An 18,754-nucleotide genomic window follows, 5' to 3' on the forward strand; every position below is an offset into this window, starting at 1 on the left:
AGTAATATTTGAATAAATCCATCGGAGAAATCAATAGTAAAACGAAATGATTTTTTAAATTTATAATTATCCTTACTCTCAGAAGACTCTATATTAATTACTTTGTGTTTTTAATTGTAAGTTTTAGTTTTGGACCTCAAATATTAGACAATACAATAATTTGATGCATTAATATATCAAATTTCACAATAACAAACATTTATACATAACTCTTACCGGGTGGTGGGGGGTGTGCCATGATACTTGAAATTGCGATGATGGCAAAAACTAAAACTGCGAAGAACTTCATGATTTAGTTTTTAACAAGAACCAAATATATCACAATGTTTCTGCTTAATCAGGCAGCTGTATTTATACAAACTTACCAACACAAACGTCAATAAGCATGGAACGTTTTATTGCATTTCTTCGAAACGCCTATCAATCACCTCTTTAAACTAGCCTAATTATCCAGCTACGCCTGTAATAATTTTTAGTCTTGCAGATTAATATACTATTATAGAGTCAGGTTGCATACGTCACCATTAAAAAATCTTGAGTCAATGAATGTTTCCGCATACCAATAGGTCTCTGAAACTACTATTCTTTAAGCAGAGATGCCTGTGTGGCAAAGAAGTAGATTCTTTCAGATTATATGATTAGTCTTGCCAAAGAGTTTTAATTGTTCTGAATTACATGCTGGCTGTATCATATCAGTAAAATTGTGTTAAGATCTGCCGCGGAAAATTCTGACGAGAACCATCTAAATATTCGTCTGTTATTGCAAATGATATCTATGTCCCACTTGCAATTGGAACACTCCAAGTTTTAACAAAGTTATAACAAAATCGTTATTAAAAGTATTGCCTCCACTGGTGATAGGAGCTGAAATGGCCCAGTGGTTAGAACGCGTGCATCTTAAACGATGATAGCGGCTTCAAATCCAGGCAAGCACCACCATAAATATGTGCTTAATTTGTATTTATAATTCATCTCGAGCTCGGCGGTGAAGGAAAACATCGTGAGAAAACCTGTATGTGTCTAATTTCATCGAAATTCTACCACATGTGCATTCCATCAACCCGCATTGGAACAGCGTAGTGGAATATGTTCCAAACTCTCTCCTTAATGGAAGAGGAGGCCTTATCCTAGCAGTGGGAAATTTACAGGCTATTTTATATATAGGAGGGCTGGTTCGTGTTCGGTTCGTATGTCCATAGAATCAAAGTTGTTGTTAAAAGGGGAAATGCTGCTAACATTCCTGCTCCTATTTCACGCGGTCGTGGCTTGTAGAGTAACAAGTTTTTATTTGTATACTTTGAACCTGAATATTAACAATTCAACATAAAAGTATATCCAAATTATTATACATAAAAGTTGAACAAAAAATTACAATATTACGATATTAGAATATTAAAAACCACTTATTAAATATAAGTGTTATAATCAATTATTTCGTCTACGTTAATGAAATGTAATACGTTGATTAATAAATTCATTTACGCTGTTAGTTAGTAGCTCAACACCGCTAAGGCTAGTTGATATTATGAGATTACTGTATTAACTGTATTGTAAAAATCTCCCTCAATTCAGGACATTGAGGTGCTAATAATCACTGAAACACGTTGGGATAGCCTTAGCTGATAGACAGGTTGCCACAAGGAGGCAACGCTTTTGGAAAAAACGAAACATTTTTTTTGGATATGTTGAAGTTTTTTTTTTAATTGTTTCATCCTTATCCATCACTGTATTTATGTCCATCGTTAAATCAATAGCTCTACATATGTATATCAACCCACGTATTAAACTTAGAAGGTCAAACTGCTAATAAGATCGAGTGCTTAGGAAAGTAGCAATACCTTTCTAGTCCATGATAAGGTCATATTTAACAGAATTGTCGGCCAAAACCTTGATATAATTTCGATAAGCTTAAATAGGGCTTATTATCTTATTTATGTTTTTGAGGATATGGATAGTTTGCAGAGTGTTCTGGAACACTTTACATTAGAGAGCGTAATAGTCGCATTTTTGTTTAGCATTTTCGCAGTTTACTTGGTGGTAGGGCTTTGTGCAAGGCCGTCAGGATAGGTACCACCCACTCATCAGTTATTCTACCGCCAAATAACAGTACTCAGTATTGTTGTGTTCCGGTTTGAAGGGTGAGTGAGCCAATGTAACTACAGGTACAAGTGACGTAACATCTTAGTAACCACGTTTAATGTCGTATTATTATTTTAAGAAACGGTTAATATTTCTGACGTTAACGTTTCATATCAACTTCAAATTCAGATTATTCTATTTGGTATATGAAAAAAACAATTTTTGAATAAATTTTATAAAATGTAATTTCAAAATATAAATTCAACGATTCAAGTTTCAATCAATTGTAATTTGTTAATTTCCTTATGATATTAAAATAACAATACATTGATAATTCACTCTTAAATCATTTATTGATATCATTAACTAGTAATTAAAATTACCGTTTTTTAATGTGAACAGTTTCGGTTTAATGCCATTTGGTTGTTCTACGTCGTTCGTGGTTAATGGAAGTGTAAAGCATTCACTTTTAATAATGATGATGGCAAACCACTACCACACCAACCACAACCAAATCGATACTTTTCTAAATTCAAATAAGTGATACTAAGTAGGCTGTGCTCTGAATATAAACTTTTTTTTTATGGAATAGATTGGCGGGTGAGCATATGGGCCACCTGATGGTACGTGGTCACAATCACCCATAGACAATGACACTGTAATACTACTATACTATGAACTATTCCCTACATCGTCAATGCGCCACTAACCTTGGCAACTAAGATGCTATGCCCCTTGTAACCTGTAGTTACACTGGCTCGCTCACCCTTCAAACCGGAACGCAACAATACTGTGTACTATTATTTAGCGGTAGAATATCTGTTGAGTGGGTGGTACCTACCCAGGCGAGCTTGCACAAAGCCCTACCACCAAGAACCCAAGACTAACCTAACGTCTATATATGTTTTTAGTAGGTATATAATAATTCGTAATTTTATAACGCATTTTTATTCTATATATGTTTGTAATGAAATAACAATAATTAGGTTGCTAAGTAACTAAAGGATTTGACAGCCCGCCGCCGCAATTGGACGTGGTATTAAAGGTGCCGAAAGCATTTGGTCGACATGTCGACGTATTTTCTCTTTTTCATCTGTGACTATTTGATAGTGTAACACGGAACTATATTCTAAAGGATATAACAGCCTTATATCCCTAATTGTTTTGTCTACGTCACCAATTTTTTTGATTTCCTATTATGTTATCTGTCCCATTATCCTATTGTACTTTTTAAAACGAGATATTTGTTTGTCCCTGTGACATATTGACTGTATATTTATGGTTTTATTACGTGTATAAATGATTGTATTCTCGTGTTGATCAAATAAAAACATTTTGAAAATCTTATGGAATTATTCATTTCCTTCAAATAATCTACTACAAATTAACTTTTCTTGTTTTCGTTGGTAGTAGGAATCGAGTTACAGAAGATCTTTTACTTTCATTTTATTAGTTTAAAATGTCAGAACTTAGGTGTACCTAGAATGGTTTTTTTAATATATCTTAAAAATGATAAAACAAACTTCCTGAATCAAACCATTTAGATATTATTGTCATTTGAAACATTTGAAACTGCTTATTCATTTTTGTATTTTCCAAATACAGATGAACGCGTCACGTAGACGTATATAGTATACCTAGATTAAATAAAGTGTTAGAGTCTATATAAATGATATAGAAGCGTTTTATGTGCTTCTATTAAAAAGTTTTAGGCGTCAAATGGCTCGATACCATTACTTCCTAGTTTAAACGTTTGTTAAAGACCTAAGTAATTTATATTTAATAATTAATTTCATACCTAAGTCTCTTATCTATATTATACTGGGTATGATTTTTTCAGACATTTTACACAGAATTTATTTTCTTGAACGACGAAAATAATAATCAAGCCTCAAAATAAGCCTCAAGATAATAAAGATATATAAAGGAAGACTACATATTTTTAATAGCGAAATACTGAATTGATTTCATAACAATATATTTCGAGGGTAACATTATCAAGCATTAGTTTACATTTTCAATATCAAAACAAGTCTTTCTTTATTCAATGGCGTGATGATAACAGCCGGGAAGATCCAAGTCTTTGTGGTTGTAATACCACACAATAACAGACGTAGTTGGAGCAAACGCCTATAGTAGAATGCAGGTCGCAATTTCGGTTGCAAATTCTATTACAATCGTCGTCGTCGTAGCATGTGACACCACCTAAAACCAAAAAGTATTTATTTAATCACTACATAGTATAAAACAAAGTCGCTTTCTCTTTCTCCATATCTCTTTGTATGCTTAAATCTTTGAAACTACGCAACGCATTTTGATGTGGATTTTTTTAATAGATAGAGTGATTCGAGATGTAGTTTGCATATAATACATGGACAATGTACTACAATAAAACTGATAATTTTAGAAGTTTGTAATGTGATGTCGTAAACAAATTCTGTAGTATAATTAGTATAAGTATTAAGACAAAAAATAAAAGAAATTATTAGTATATTATTCCCACACCCGGCTCTTGCATTTTATGCATTTTGTGTATCTTTGAAAACGTATTTATCACGATATATGAGTATCAGTAGCTAAGAATTTTTAGCAAAAAATTCGTTGATTACGTCACGGTCATGATGTCTAAGAACCCCTAAGACACGGAATGGGTACCGATGTTTTTGTGTATGCCCCCCCCCCTGCATAGAACATTATTGTAATTGAAAACTTACTCTGTGCCATAACATTTGTTACAGCGACGATACAAAAAACAAATATGATGAAGTACTTCATGATGCCTCGTTAACGATACTCTTATTGTCACAGTGTACAAACAATCCGTTAATATTGTTATATATGCAATGTTTAATTAAGCATATAAGATCGAATTCAATATCGCGTAAACGCGTTACAATTTAATTTTTGATATTATGTTTGTACGCATAAAAGGCAGTAATAAACGTGAGCGTAAAAATCAATCCTTACCGCTGACTTATAACAATATATGACGACTATGTTCAATCGAATCACTGCTAGGGTATCACTGTGTCATTAAAATTCGATTCATATTAAATTCAAAGGCATTACTATCACGAAAAAGAAGAATTGATAAGATCACATCACAATATTCATGACATATTGTGAAGTGATCTTATCGATTCTTCTTCATTCGATACTTTCATCGATTGTATTAAATCGATTGCACTAAGTTGTTTTAAAAATCTTTTAATGCATTATAAATTCTTATCCATGAACACACAGACGGATAACATGTCTATTAATACTAGTGACTCTTAAATAGATAGCCGTGACGTTTTAAAATCAGTAATGTCCTTATTACTATTTTTGCCACCACACAGGTTTATTAGTTTACCAGATTATCTGAGAGGTAACCACACATGCTATTCCACTTCCTAACAGTATTACTAGACATAATTTGCGGGTGGTACCTACCCAGACGGGCTTGCACAAAACCCTACCACCAAGCAAAGCGCTTTTGAATTACCGGGGGTTTTTCCGAACAACTTGGGAACCTTCAAGAAAAGAGCGTACATTTTCTTTAAAAGCCGAAACGTACCTGCAAGCCCCTCGGTATTGCAGATCTCCGTGGGCGGTGGTAATCACTTTCTATCAGGTGAGCCTCCAACTCGTTTGCCATCGATAACTTGAAAAAAGAATAGAACATATTCATAAACAGGATCAACCAAGCAAGTGTAACGACCAACATGAACCACATAACAACTTAGCTGAAAAGGTTGGTGACGTCATTAGTAATTAAATCAGGTATCCATTTTTGAAATAAATATTTAGCAAATAAATACGTATGTACTACGTTTCTACTCATATTTCTAACATGTCAAATTGAACAACGTCATAAATGAATATCTTTACGATATACTTATACGTCATACTTATTCCGATAATTTGTGAGCCTCTTCCTTTTTCTAAGTCAGTTAAAAACATATAACTGTTGAATCATTCTATAAAATGTATTCGATTTTAATAAAATATTTCTCTCGCTATACGATCACTAACATAAAATTCGATCACCAGGAAGCCTTCTTATATTTCACGTTGCGACATAATAGATAGTGAAATAAAAATATATTCACAAGTACAACATATATAGCGTACATAAATTTGTTTATGTGTATGTTTGTTGGTTAACCGTTCAATCAACCGTTACGAAGGCAAAGATTAAAGTACGATACGCTAACGAAGTCACGACGTCTAGTTGAATTAAATTATCAGTGTAAAAATCCATTTTAAATGATTACACTGTAGAGCTTAATTTAGAGCTCAACGATTTATGTGACACAAGATTAGCTACTAAGCACGATTTATAAATTTAAATGATGCTTAGTCATCATCCTGCCCTCATCTCAAAATTACTTGGGGCCAGTGGGGGGGTGTGTGGGACTCCCCGGAGCCCTGAACGCCGAGTGCGCCCAAGCACACCGGGTTCACCCACTAAAAAACCAGCGGTACCCTCTCCGTCTTTCGGCGGACGCCACGGGATCGCTTACGCATGCTACCGTGACGCCCTGACGGTCGGCCCGCTTATACGGGCCTTCAACAGCTAGGGGGGATTCCCAGGGTACTGGGACCCCCCCTGGTCCCTACGGCGCCTATTGAGGCGGAGGGAGAAGATGCGCGTAGCGCCTCTTCCTTCTCCCCGGTCGTCTTCTGCGGAGCGAGTCAGCGGCGGCATTTTTTTCCCGCTCCCGCTCCGCTGCTTCCTTCTGCGACATGACAAATTACTTGGGGCCAGCGCAGCATGTCTTCTCCTTACACTTGTTGGACGTCATCTCACAAGTAACATTCTTTCTAACACCCATGCATCGTTTCTTTGGTCATCCTCCACCTCTATATCCATCCATATCCATGCTCAAGACCTTCCTTACAACATGGTCATTCCTCCTAACAATATGTCCATATCATGACAGCCGGTATCCACACTAGACTCTAGACAATTAAGTTGTGTGTCTGTGTATTATGTTTTTATTAGTTGTAACTGTTACTTCATTTCAGTAAAGTATCGTAAAAATATTTTATGATACTCTATCAAATATATTAATTTCTATATAAGATTTTAAATAAACATGGGTATTTTTATTACTAAAGTTATTAATTTCGGGATATTTACCATGTTTTTTTATTTTTAGTTTTAGCTCGATATTTCGACATTATCTACGAAAGTCTTGTTCACAAGATTGTGATATATAAAGATAAAAATAAAAAACATCCTGAAATTAATAACTTTAGTAATATCAATTTCTTTTATGTTTAATATATTTAAAATCCATCGAGCTGTTCGAACTATATATATGTGTGGTATATCGTTATGTGGTTATGAATTTAAACGTCCATTTCTGATCGAATTATTTGAAAACTAATCGCTGTGGCTTTACTACGGTTAGACCTCCTTCGTATCAATTTCTAGACGAATTGAAAGGCGTTAATATTAATTACAAAATACAATCTAATCGCTGTTTAAAGCAAATTTCCTTGTAGCAGATTTCAGCTTAGTTTCATTAATTGTATTTAATTATATCTCATTTTTCATTTTAATTTCCTGAGATATAAAGAAAGATGTATATTCATTAGTTTTTTTTTAATGTTTGATGTGAATCATCTTTAAAGACATCACTTTGAATGTTACTCATATAAATTGTAACTTTAAGTACATAGTGATGAATAAATGAATGAATAAATAGCTAACTAGATAAATAAACAAACAAATAAGCGAAATGGGAAATTTTTTTTTATAGTATAGGCGATTGAGAAAATGAGCTACCTAATGGAAAGTGGTTATCAGCGATAAAAATGGTACTGTAATAAATATTAACCATTAATTACATCGCGCAACTAAATTTTGGATCTAAGATGTAGTCCTTTTTGTTTGTAGTTATATTGGCTCAGTCACCCTTCAAACCGGAACACAACAAGTATTGGGTGGTAGATTATTTGACAGGAGTACCTCCTTACACGGGATAAGGCCCTACCACGTGGACACTTTTGAGGGTGAACATAATATATAACTATATGTTATCTTCAATAACGTAAAGTTATTAACAATGATTCCAATTTTTTTTTAACTCTTACTATTAAGACTTGTTAAAGTAATTAAACAGATTTTTATTCGCACATTTTCTTCTAATACTTTTTTTGAATTTATAATTAACACACATTGACTATATTCTGTACAAAAGAAATAACTTTTACTTCGCTTCTCGTTGCAGCTGGTTGAAATCATGAAGCAAAAATTATCCGCTGACTAATACTTTTACTTTTTAAGAATAAAATATTAAGGTTAAATAATAAAAGAAAAAAATTTAATGGTTCTTGCGAAAATGCGTGCCTTTTGCAATGTCGCGTCTAAGTACGGCGTATGTGGAGCAAAACGGACTGACGGACGTTCAACGATTCGCTACAAGCGACGAGTACAGGCGATTTCAACATACTCTATAGCCGATAACAAAGAATAACTAAAAAACTGAAAAAAATGAATAACTATATAAATAAACACAATTTTATACCGTTAACTGAATGAATTATATTAGTTTCCTTAACTTTCTATACTTAACAAATTATAAATACTACTATAAATAAGTACGTATAATCGATACAATTATTTGTACATAAAAAAATCTGAAGTTATAATTTTATACGTGAGGAATCGGAACGGGAACCATTTCGTTACGTAACGCGTTACGGCGCCAGTCCCTTTCTCCTACATATACGACAGCGGTAGGCAGACACCCTCTCTCTCACTCTAACCCAACTCTTACAGAACAAGCTGTATTTCAGAGAGTAAGCTATCACTTCTATTTATAAATCATCTTTCCTACATGTTACAAATAGACTAAATTACAATTTGTGATAATATATAAGTATGTCAATGTTGTTTACACCTATAAAGATGTATCGACTTGAATATTAACCATATAAAATATTAATTTTAAGTGCTTAGTGATGAAGGGGTGACTTTTACCTCGATGATAGGAATTGTGATTCAATGGGGAAATGTTGACAGATTTTTGCAACCATTCTACACTATATTCTATAAAAAGTAACTAGGTAACTAGTTATTATTAACTTAATGTTGACAATTCTTATGTAAATAAAGATTTAATCTGACATTGTAATCCAATTTATAATATGGAATACGTTTTAAAAATGGAATATTAAATCAAATCAAAATAAACTTTATTCAAGTAGGCTTTTACAAGCACTTTTGAATCGTAATTTTACAATTAAGTGAGGCTACCTACGGTTCGGAAAGTAGATTCTACCGAGAAGAATCGCCAAGAAACACAGTAGTTACTCTTTTTTAACATTTAAAAAATACAGTCATGTTAGTTAATTACAATTATTTGAATTAATATATCCTGCTTGGAAGTCAACAGGTATTAGCTCCACGCTTTTTTATCATCTATAAAATCTTGTATCGATTTTGAACCTTATGACATTTTATCGTGCCATTGGTTAGGAGAATGAAAGTCTGGATATCAAATCGCGAGTCGCTCAACACTTGCGACCGTTAGATTGGCAAATCAACAAGTGTAATACGAGATTACCGTAATTATATGAGATGAAATCATTGTATAGTATGAAATTTTATATTCGATGTAGTTTTGCGTTCCAAAATTTTAACCAAAATATTTTAATGTACGTAATCATTTTAATTACCTAAACATTATTGCTTACAAAATGCAGCTTCGTCAAAATCTGTACTTTATAATACGTTAAACGTAAATGAGGAAAAGTGAACGGTATCTATTTTAAAACTTAAAAAAGAAACCGAATAAAAAATAATCTACTTCTTAACAAAAGTAATTAATGATTAAAAAATATTATTTCAATTAAATAAATTATATGACACTCAAAATGAAATCAACTTCACTGTATTTTTTGTAATTTCGATTATAATTATAAATATATTTTTAAGCATAACAATATCCACTGTAAGTGTTTTGGTTCATGTACCTATGTCCTATATATAATATTTTTATGTCAAATTTGATAACTTCGAATAGTGACAGCGGAAACGCCTATATTAAACATATAGTAATTTTTTTTGTATTTACCAATGTCAAAGGGTTACCTCATTTTCTCCAGATTTGAATTGCAATTCAACGAGGAAATCTTGCATTCTTGCCACAGTTCCATAAGGGAATGAATTATACACCAGTTATTAAATGTCTCTATGCCTTATCCCTATTTAAATTCTTTGCTGTCAAAACGCTTGGGGTAGTGGTGCGAAAAGCTTCATCAAAAGTATAACACCTCGCCTCATTGCCTCCACTGGCGACAGGAGGGCTGGTTTGCTTTTTGGCCAGAGGATCGGAATTGAGATTCAACGGGGAAATGCTGCTAGCATTCTTGCCGCAAGATTCATACAGTAACTAGTTTTAGTTCATATTTGTATATATTTAAGCATTTAATGTTATTAATAGTATGTGAAGATAAAAAAAAATTAAATCTTTATGATAAAGCTGCTGTTTACAGGTTAATATACAGTCATATATAAAAAAAATATTACTACAAATCAAACTACTTAATTTAATTAAATTACATTTTACTGATAAATAAAATATTCATTTTTTTTTTACAACGTTACATGTCATTTTAATGAATGCTTTGTATTAAGACATGATCATTTATTTGATTGTATATATTTTAACGATAATTTAATAATTTATGGTTATTCAAAATCAAAATGTACTTTATTTCAGAAGCTTACGAGTCTGTATCGTCGTTTTACATTAAAAAATTACTATCGATTTGGAATCAAGGCTCTACTTAATAATAAATTTATTACTAATCACTCCTACTATCTCAAAAACAAATGAACATCAGTAACACTCGTCTCCGCATCGCTACTAATTCGTTATCAGAATATCATTAAATGTTTCTTCGCCTGAATTGGGAATTGAATCCAGGACATCGAGAGTTGCAGTCTTATAAGATAAACTAAGAGGCTATATTATACAGTTATATAACCTTTATAAAATGAAAGTAAATACATAACGCAATTATATAATTAATACCGAATCTGTATTTTTTTTATTATATATTTCTTAAAATATTAACGATTGGTAAGATATTATTGTCAATGAAATGACAAAAGCACATTAATTAGGAACATAATGTATGCTTAAGCTCAGTGCTCACAAGCGATCTTCACTCGAGATCTTCTCGGTATGGGTCACTGGGTCACTACTGGGTCACTTCCACTATCAATAAGACTGAAATCCATATAAAATTAGAGCACGTTCAGTATGTAAAAGTGTCTGTATATACAAGAGCTTGTATTCAAATAAAACTTACGTATCTCATAAAGTTATGACAGATACAGTTGTAGATAGGTCCATTCACAATGTCGTAACACCGTCACTCCCGTTAAACGTAACCTCCTTTCTTGTGGGTGTGGAAATGACCTTGCCAACGTACAGTGCGCGTGCGCATCATATAATCAATAAAATGTTTCATTTGTGACGGGCGATCCGGTTAGCTTAATAGTTACAACTTTAATTGCTTAATTTTTATTAATGTTTTTGAAAGGTGAAATGGCGTAAAAGATTCTTTGAAAAGTTTAAAAGAAGAAATTCAGCCTACAACTTTGAGTATTAATTAAACAATATATTTCACGGTATATGAAACATAGATATAAATCCCTAACAAAATGCAACTAATTTTGATATAGCTAATAACAGATTAAAACCATGATATACATAAATAAAATTAAATAAGTTGTATTGTTCTCTATACAATTATACAGATGATAAAACAGTGTGAAGTTTGTTTTCGATGATTTTCATGAAATACTTTTATTTAATTAGATTAAAAAATTGCAATAGAAACAATAACCACTGAGCCGGTGCTTTATTACTATTGTATGTGCTTTTATAGAAACTCATCTCAATTCGCGCGACTGAAATAGAATAATTTATGGTTAAATAAAAAGAAATCTAAAACCCGATTGTGAATAGGATAAACTTAGTAGGTATTCACATGCACACCCAATTAAAAAAACAATCAAAATAACAGAACCTAATAATTTAGAAGACTTATTCAAGCATGTATAAACATGTATATTTGAATATGTTTACTAATATGCAATTTAACGACCAAATGTTTATTTAACTTTAAACACACAATACGAATTGGAATATAAGTTAGAACATTAATTTAATACGAAGAGCGAAAAGAAAAAAAGTAATTTGAAAGTACGTGTAGCATACGAGATTTCGAAATCAAATTGCGAGATTTAGACTACAAACAAAATAAAAATAGAATTAAAGCCATGTACAGTCAGAGTAACACCTTCGTCAGTTTTCAATTTCCTTTATCAAGTCTTAAATTCTTAGTACCTTTTGAATTTAAAATCATTGCGACGCAATATGTCATTCTTGATCGGTAAAGCAGATTATCACTCATAGTGAGCACACGAAAATAGATCTTAAGGTGACGAACCTTTTCATACCCGAACTGTATACTTAGTCGTATTTCCTTGTTTTATATAATTAAATTATATCATTATTTTCAATAGCATAAAATAAATTCAAATTTTATTTTGTGCTAACTTATAATAAGTTTGTTAAACTTACAAGTATTTTCTTGTATCATAGTACCACAATAGTTTTATTCAGATTTAACTAATCATACTATAGTACTATCACTCGTGAAATATTGACAGCCGACTTACGCTGTCATGCCTTGATGTATCTCGTAAAAATAAAAAATAAAAATTGTCAATGTCATATCTCTTTTTGACATTACGTTAGTTTTCTGCGGTTAATCTGTGTTTCTGTGTAAATCCCTCTTGGCACTAAAAAAACGCTAAAATAAAAAATAAAAGATTTCTGCGGTCAGATTCGAGTTCGTTAACGAATAGCTCTTCAATTTGAGATCTTTTTTAAAAAAGGTAATCACTAAATTAAAAAAGGAAGCTATCGTCATAAAAATACTAATTTAAATTAATTTTATATTTCTTATAATAGAACTGTCCTCAGATTTTATTAATTTACATTTGGAGAACAGTTAATAATGTAATGAATAATTGAAAGGATTTTTATACATAACTTAATAAGCCTTGCATCATATTATTACCCTCCTTTAGCCATTAAGGTGAATAAGAATCCTATAAAACACTGCGGTTCCACGACTTGGCCATATCGGCGAGACATCCTTAACAAACGGCATCCGGGTTTCACCTCCACACTATTGGTAGACAGATATGGGTATTAACAAAACTTTTGGTTATTAAATGGAGTACCGAATAATTATTTTAACGACAACGACAGAATAATTATTTTGGAGTTCTTGATAAAGAGTTTTCAAGACGACATCCAAACATACTTCAAAAACTACTGCGTAAATGTTTTCTTTTTTTTTGTATTACACAGATTGGTCAAGGTTACTAAATAGTTGACATTTAAAAAGCTTAGAGCATCAATGTCGAAACTAGTGTCATGGTATGGATGCACTATTGACTTTCGTCTAAAATTAAGGCGTGGTAAAAATATTTGATTTCACGAATTCGAGATGCAGTTTAATATACATTCGATTAACAAATGTGCGTCCTTAAAATTAATTGAATATTTTTGTAATAAACATAATAATAGGAATACGTCGTATTGGCGAAAAGAGTTAATCAAATCAAAATATGCTTTATTTAAGTAGGCTTTTACAAGCAATTTGTAATCGTCGTTTAACAACTATATTAAGTTAAGCTACCACCCGTTCGGAAAGTAGATTCTACCGAGAAAAACCGGCACGAAACTCAGTAGTTACTCTTTTTAAACATTTAAAACAAAGTGTAATTATAATAAAAATATTGTATAAATGTTACATGAATCATACGTAACGTATGTCTATATAATTATTATTATTACATGTATGTTTTTCATAAAATAATACTAAAGAGTCTTGTGTCTGACTATTCGTATGATATTGTTTATAGAAGTTTATTTGATTAAAATGTGTATTACATATTTTAAATTTGCAAAAATGTACTTTCAGAGAATATAAAATATAAACGATATAGTATAATAACTATTATTATATTAATTCCTAAACATGTTACATTATACTTTTACATTAATTTAATGTATGGAACAAGTAGGTGGACATGATCACTATCATCCATAATCATAGACGCTGTAAGAAATATTGACCAATAACCAATCCTTAAATCGCCAACGCACCGCCAACCTTGTGAACAATATAAGATGTTATATTCATTAAATATTTTGCTACAATAACTTACTCACCCTTCAAACAGATAACAACAACAATTACAACGGCCTGTATATTTCCCACTGATGGGCTAATGCCTCCTCTCCCTTTGAGGATAAAGTTTGGAACATATTCCACCGCGTTGTTCCAATGCGGGTAGGTGGAATGCATATGTGGCAGAATTTCGATGAAATTAGTCACATGCAGGTATCATCAAGATGTTTTCCTTCATGATATGAATTATAAACACAAATTAAGCACATAAATATACAGTGGTGCTTGCCTGGGTTTGAACCCGCAAACATCGGTTAAGATGCACGCATTCTAACCAACATAAACAGAACAATATTAAGTATTCCTCTTTGGAAAAAAGTAAGATGTTATATTCATTGAATCTATAGTTACAATAACTAACTCACCCTTCTAACAGAAACACTATTCCTATTTAGAGGCTGATCAAATATTCTACCTAGAAGCTTTTTTCATAATAATTATAAGTGGAACGAATCCATGTACCGACTCTCATTTATACAATATATAGGCAACACGCCTATGATTTAAAATATAATTTATTAATTTTTAAAGTCGACACACTCAGTTTTAGCGAACATGCTATTTGTTACATTTATAAATATTAAACTGCCCAGCGCTATATATGGTGTTTATTATCGTAATAACGTTTAAGGCAATGGATTCGTTCCGATTGCATCAAATACACAGCAACAATCTTGATACGCAATTTACATACAAATGAATGTTTAAGCGAACCAACATTTGTTACTTTCTTAATGATATTATAATAGTATTACTTACTGCGTACTTAGTTTCACTTGACGCTATTTGGGATAATAATTTTGCCACGATACTAATATACAAATGTATTACAACTATATCCCGATTTATTATATTATAAGATTTATAGTGAAAATTAGTTGTCATCTGCAGCTTCGCTCGTGTTTTAAAGGATTGGTTCTTTGTGTTAGGCAAAAATAACTAGCCTATGTATCCTTGGATTTAAAGTAAATCAAATTTCGATGTATAAAAAAATACGAATTTTCTAGAAACATCGCTACCAACGGAGTACTAGTATACTTGGTGGTAGGGCTTTGTGCAAGCCGGTCTGGGTAGATACCACCCACTCATCAGTTATTCTAGACGATGTAAGGAATAGTTAATATTTGTTTATGGGTGATGATAACTACTTACCATCACGTGGCCCATATGCTCGTCCGCCATCCTACACTATAAAAAAATACTAAGACGTAGGTACCTAAATTTCAGACCTTAAAAGTAAAAAATAATCTTGCATCGAAACCAATCAAACTGATTAGGGCAATTATTACAAATACACGTACAACGCAGAATAAAGAATCAGATCATACTTTGTCCTTGACACAGTCGTTTACACTTGTGTTACAATCATTATCATTATATAATTAAGTGGGGGGTATGTGCAAGCCAATTTGTCCCTGATAAGATACAATCATGTTGCATTTTACTGTGAAGGGTACAAGCAAGCACAGATAGTGAAAGAAAATAAAATAATGAGTCGGTAAGATGTGCGTCTTATTTCGTTTTAAAACAGAATGATAAGATCTTCATTTTAAATGTAAATTATTTACACAAGACTTATTAACATTTAGTCCTGAAATATATAAAAGTATGAACTAAATCTTGACCGCGTGGAATGGTGGCAAGAATGCTAGCGGCATTTCCCCAAGGAATCGCAATTCCGATACTCTGCGCAAAACAACAGTCCTCCTGTCACCAATGTAGGCAATAAGGATAGGTGTTATACTGTCGATTGAGATTCTTGCACCACTACTCCAAGGGCCAAATGTTTTGACAGCAAATTGGTCAATAAAGTAGTCAAATTACTATAAGACACGAATGTTTGGATCGTTTTTTTGCTTCAGTTTTTAAAACATCGTTAGGAAACCTGCATGTGTCTAATTTTTTCGACATTCTGCCATATGTGCATCCACCAACCCGCATTGGAACAGCGTGGTGGAATATGTTCCAAATCTTCTCCTGAATGGAAGAGGGGGCCTTATCCCAGCAGTGTGAAATTTTTAGGCTATTACTTTACTACTTTACCTTTTACTTTTTAAAAGTAATACGTATAAAAGTAATTTAATATGTGTAGGTAAATGTTAAGAATTATATTAACTATAAGTGAACTGAGTTTTGATTGCAATATTATATATTTTGTGTCAATTTTGAGAAACTGTAACAAAAGTGTTACAGCGAAATAAATCATACCAAAATATACCCAATTATAATTGCGCAAGTTACGCAATGACGGTATATAAATTTGGAACTTCAAAACGAGTTTAATATGTTGTTCATCTTTGTAATGATATGAAAGGACGCCGTTTGAGCGGATATTGCTTAAACGTTGTGTAATAAAAAAGGCGTCCGTTAGATTACTCGGCGGTAGGGTTTTGTGCATGCCCGTCTGGGTAGGTACCACCAACGGTCACTGCATAGTATATTCTACTTGCAAACGGCACCGGTTTGAAGGATGAGTGATTCAGTGTGAGATGGACACAAGGATCATAATGACTTATTTCCCAAGGTTTTTTTATGGTATAGGTTGGCGGACGAGCATATGGGCCACCTGATGGTAAGTGGTAATCATCACCCATAGACAATGACGCTGTAAGAAATATTAACTTTTCCTTACATCGTCAATGTGCCATCAATGTTATATCCTTTGTGCCTGTAGTTACACTGGCTCACTCACACTTCAAACCGGAACACAACAATACTGAGTAGTATTATTTGACGGTAGAATAACTGATGAGTGAGTGGGTGGTACCTACCCAGACGGGCTTGCACAAAGCCCTACCACCAAGTAAGTCTATGACGAAAGAATGACTTCATACGTTTCCTATATTTATAGCGGTGACAACTTACCATCAGGTGAACCAGTTGCGTTCACCTACATATATAAAAAAAATATTTACAGAAACAGAGATTGATATCGTAACCAATGCCCAATATTATTAATTATTCATGTTCTAACTCCCATTGATTTAATCTTCAATCTTGTATTCGTTATTTTGCTATCTCACTCACTCTCAACAGAAAACATGCAATCGATAATTTGATGGTACCAAATCAAAGTGGCTTAGTAACCATTGTTAGCCGCCAGTGTTATATACTTATTTGAAACCTTTCAACTTTTAAACCGTTAAACCATGCTCTATAAAGATTTTGTTGTGTTTTAGTTACATTGTATCACAACTGCTGTCACTGTAAAACTTTATAGTTGTTTAGTAAATTAGTTATTTATTTATACATTCAATTCAATTCTTACAGAGCACACATTTTTATACAATTAGAAAAAGTAAAGAAGATACGAATGAACTAACTAACACAATAAAATTTGAAGATAATGACGACCTCTGTGGACGAGTGGTGTGTACACCGGTTTTCATGAGTCCACTCCGAGGTCCCGGGATCGATTCCCGGCCGAGTCGATGTCGATTTTATCATTAGTTATCTATGTTGTCTGGGTCTGGGTGTTTGTGGTACCATCGTTACTTCTGATATTCCATACCACAAGTGCTTTAGCTACTTACATTGGGATCAGAGTAATGTATGTGATGTTGTCTCATATTTATTTATTATTAATGTAGTAGCGAGTTATATTGATATACATAATACGTCGCCATCAATATTTGACAAGCAATGTTAATACTTATTATTTAATGTCATTTGTCAAATAATGGTTGTCAAATAAAATGTAAGATGATTAAAAATAGATAGACTATTAATCATCTCGATATAATATAAAGTATTCGAAGCTTCTGTTAAGAAACTCAAAGCAGCCCACGAGCGTGAAATGTCATTATAATATATATATATGCCTACAACAAAATAGATACGAGCAACAAGATACGAAGTGATTTTTAAAATTTTTAAAATTCGGACATTTCACACTTGTTTGTGATGACATTCGAGTTTCTTGTTACGGAATACAGATCCCCTTTAATCATTTATGAGACCATAAAATTTTTCATGTTGATCTTACCATCCGTGTGCCTCTATTTGTATCATCTATATATACTATAATTACCATACTTAGTCACCTCGGTAATAGATATAAGTGATATAAGAAATATAAACCACCTCTTACATCGTCAATACACCAGTGACCTGGTGGGAATTACATCTATAGTCCAAGTACACTGGTTGATTCCCCTTCAAACCGAAACAACTTCGTAACAGCACTCAATTTTGCTGTTTGACGGCAAAGTATGCTGTGAGCGGGCATCTATCAAACAAAGTAAAAGGTGGAGCATGTATTTACACAGATAAAAAAGGAATATAATCTAACATCTGTTTTTTTTTCTCGAATTGTCCGTTGAGTAACTGTTACAACATTATAATTTCTATCTCCTCACTCAACTGTGATGTTATTACTTGTGTAATGCGTTCTGTT

At 32.6% G+C, this 18,754-nt stretch overlaps 1 protein-coding gene and 1 long non-coding RNA gene across 2 annotated transcripts in view; one reads left to right on the top strand and one right to left on the bottom strand.

Annotated features, from left to right (window-relative positions):
* The window catches only part of LOC124532604 (angiotensin-converting enzyme), a 177,831-nt gene that overhangs the window by 90,449 nt on the left and 68,628 nt on the right, over positions 1-18,754 (top strand). The gene's annotated exons all lie outside the window — the stretch shown is intronic.
* LOC124532610 lies at positions 4,041-4,912 on the bottom strand. The gene is made up of 2 exons (XR_006966651.1): positions 4,794-4,912; positions 4,041-4,284 (listed from the first exon to the last, which is right to left on the bottom strand). It is a non-coding gene; the product is annotated as an uncharacterized LOC124532610 (long non-coding RNA).

The sequence above is a fragment of the Vanessa cardui genome, chromosome 9 (genome assembly GCF_905220365.1).
Source record: "Vanessa cardui chromosome 9, ilVanCard2.1, whole genome shotgun sequence".
Lineage (NCBI taxonomy): Eukaryota > Metazoa > Arthropoda > Insecta > Lepidoptera > Nymphalidae > Vanessa > Vanessa cardui.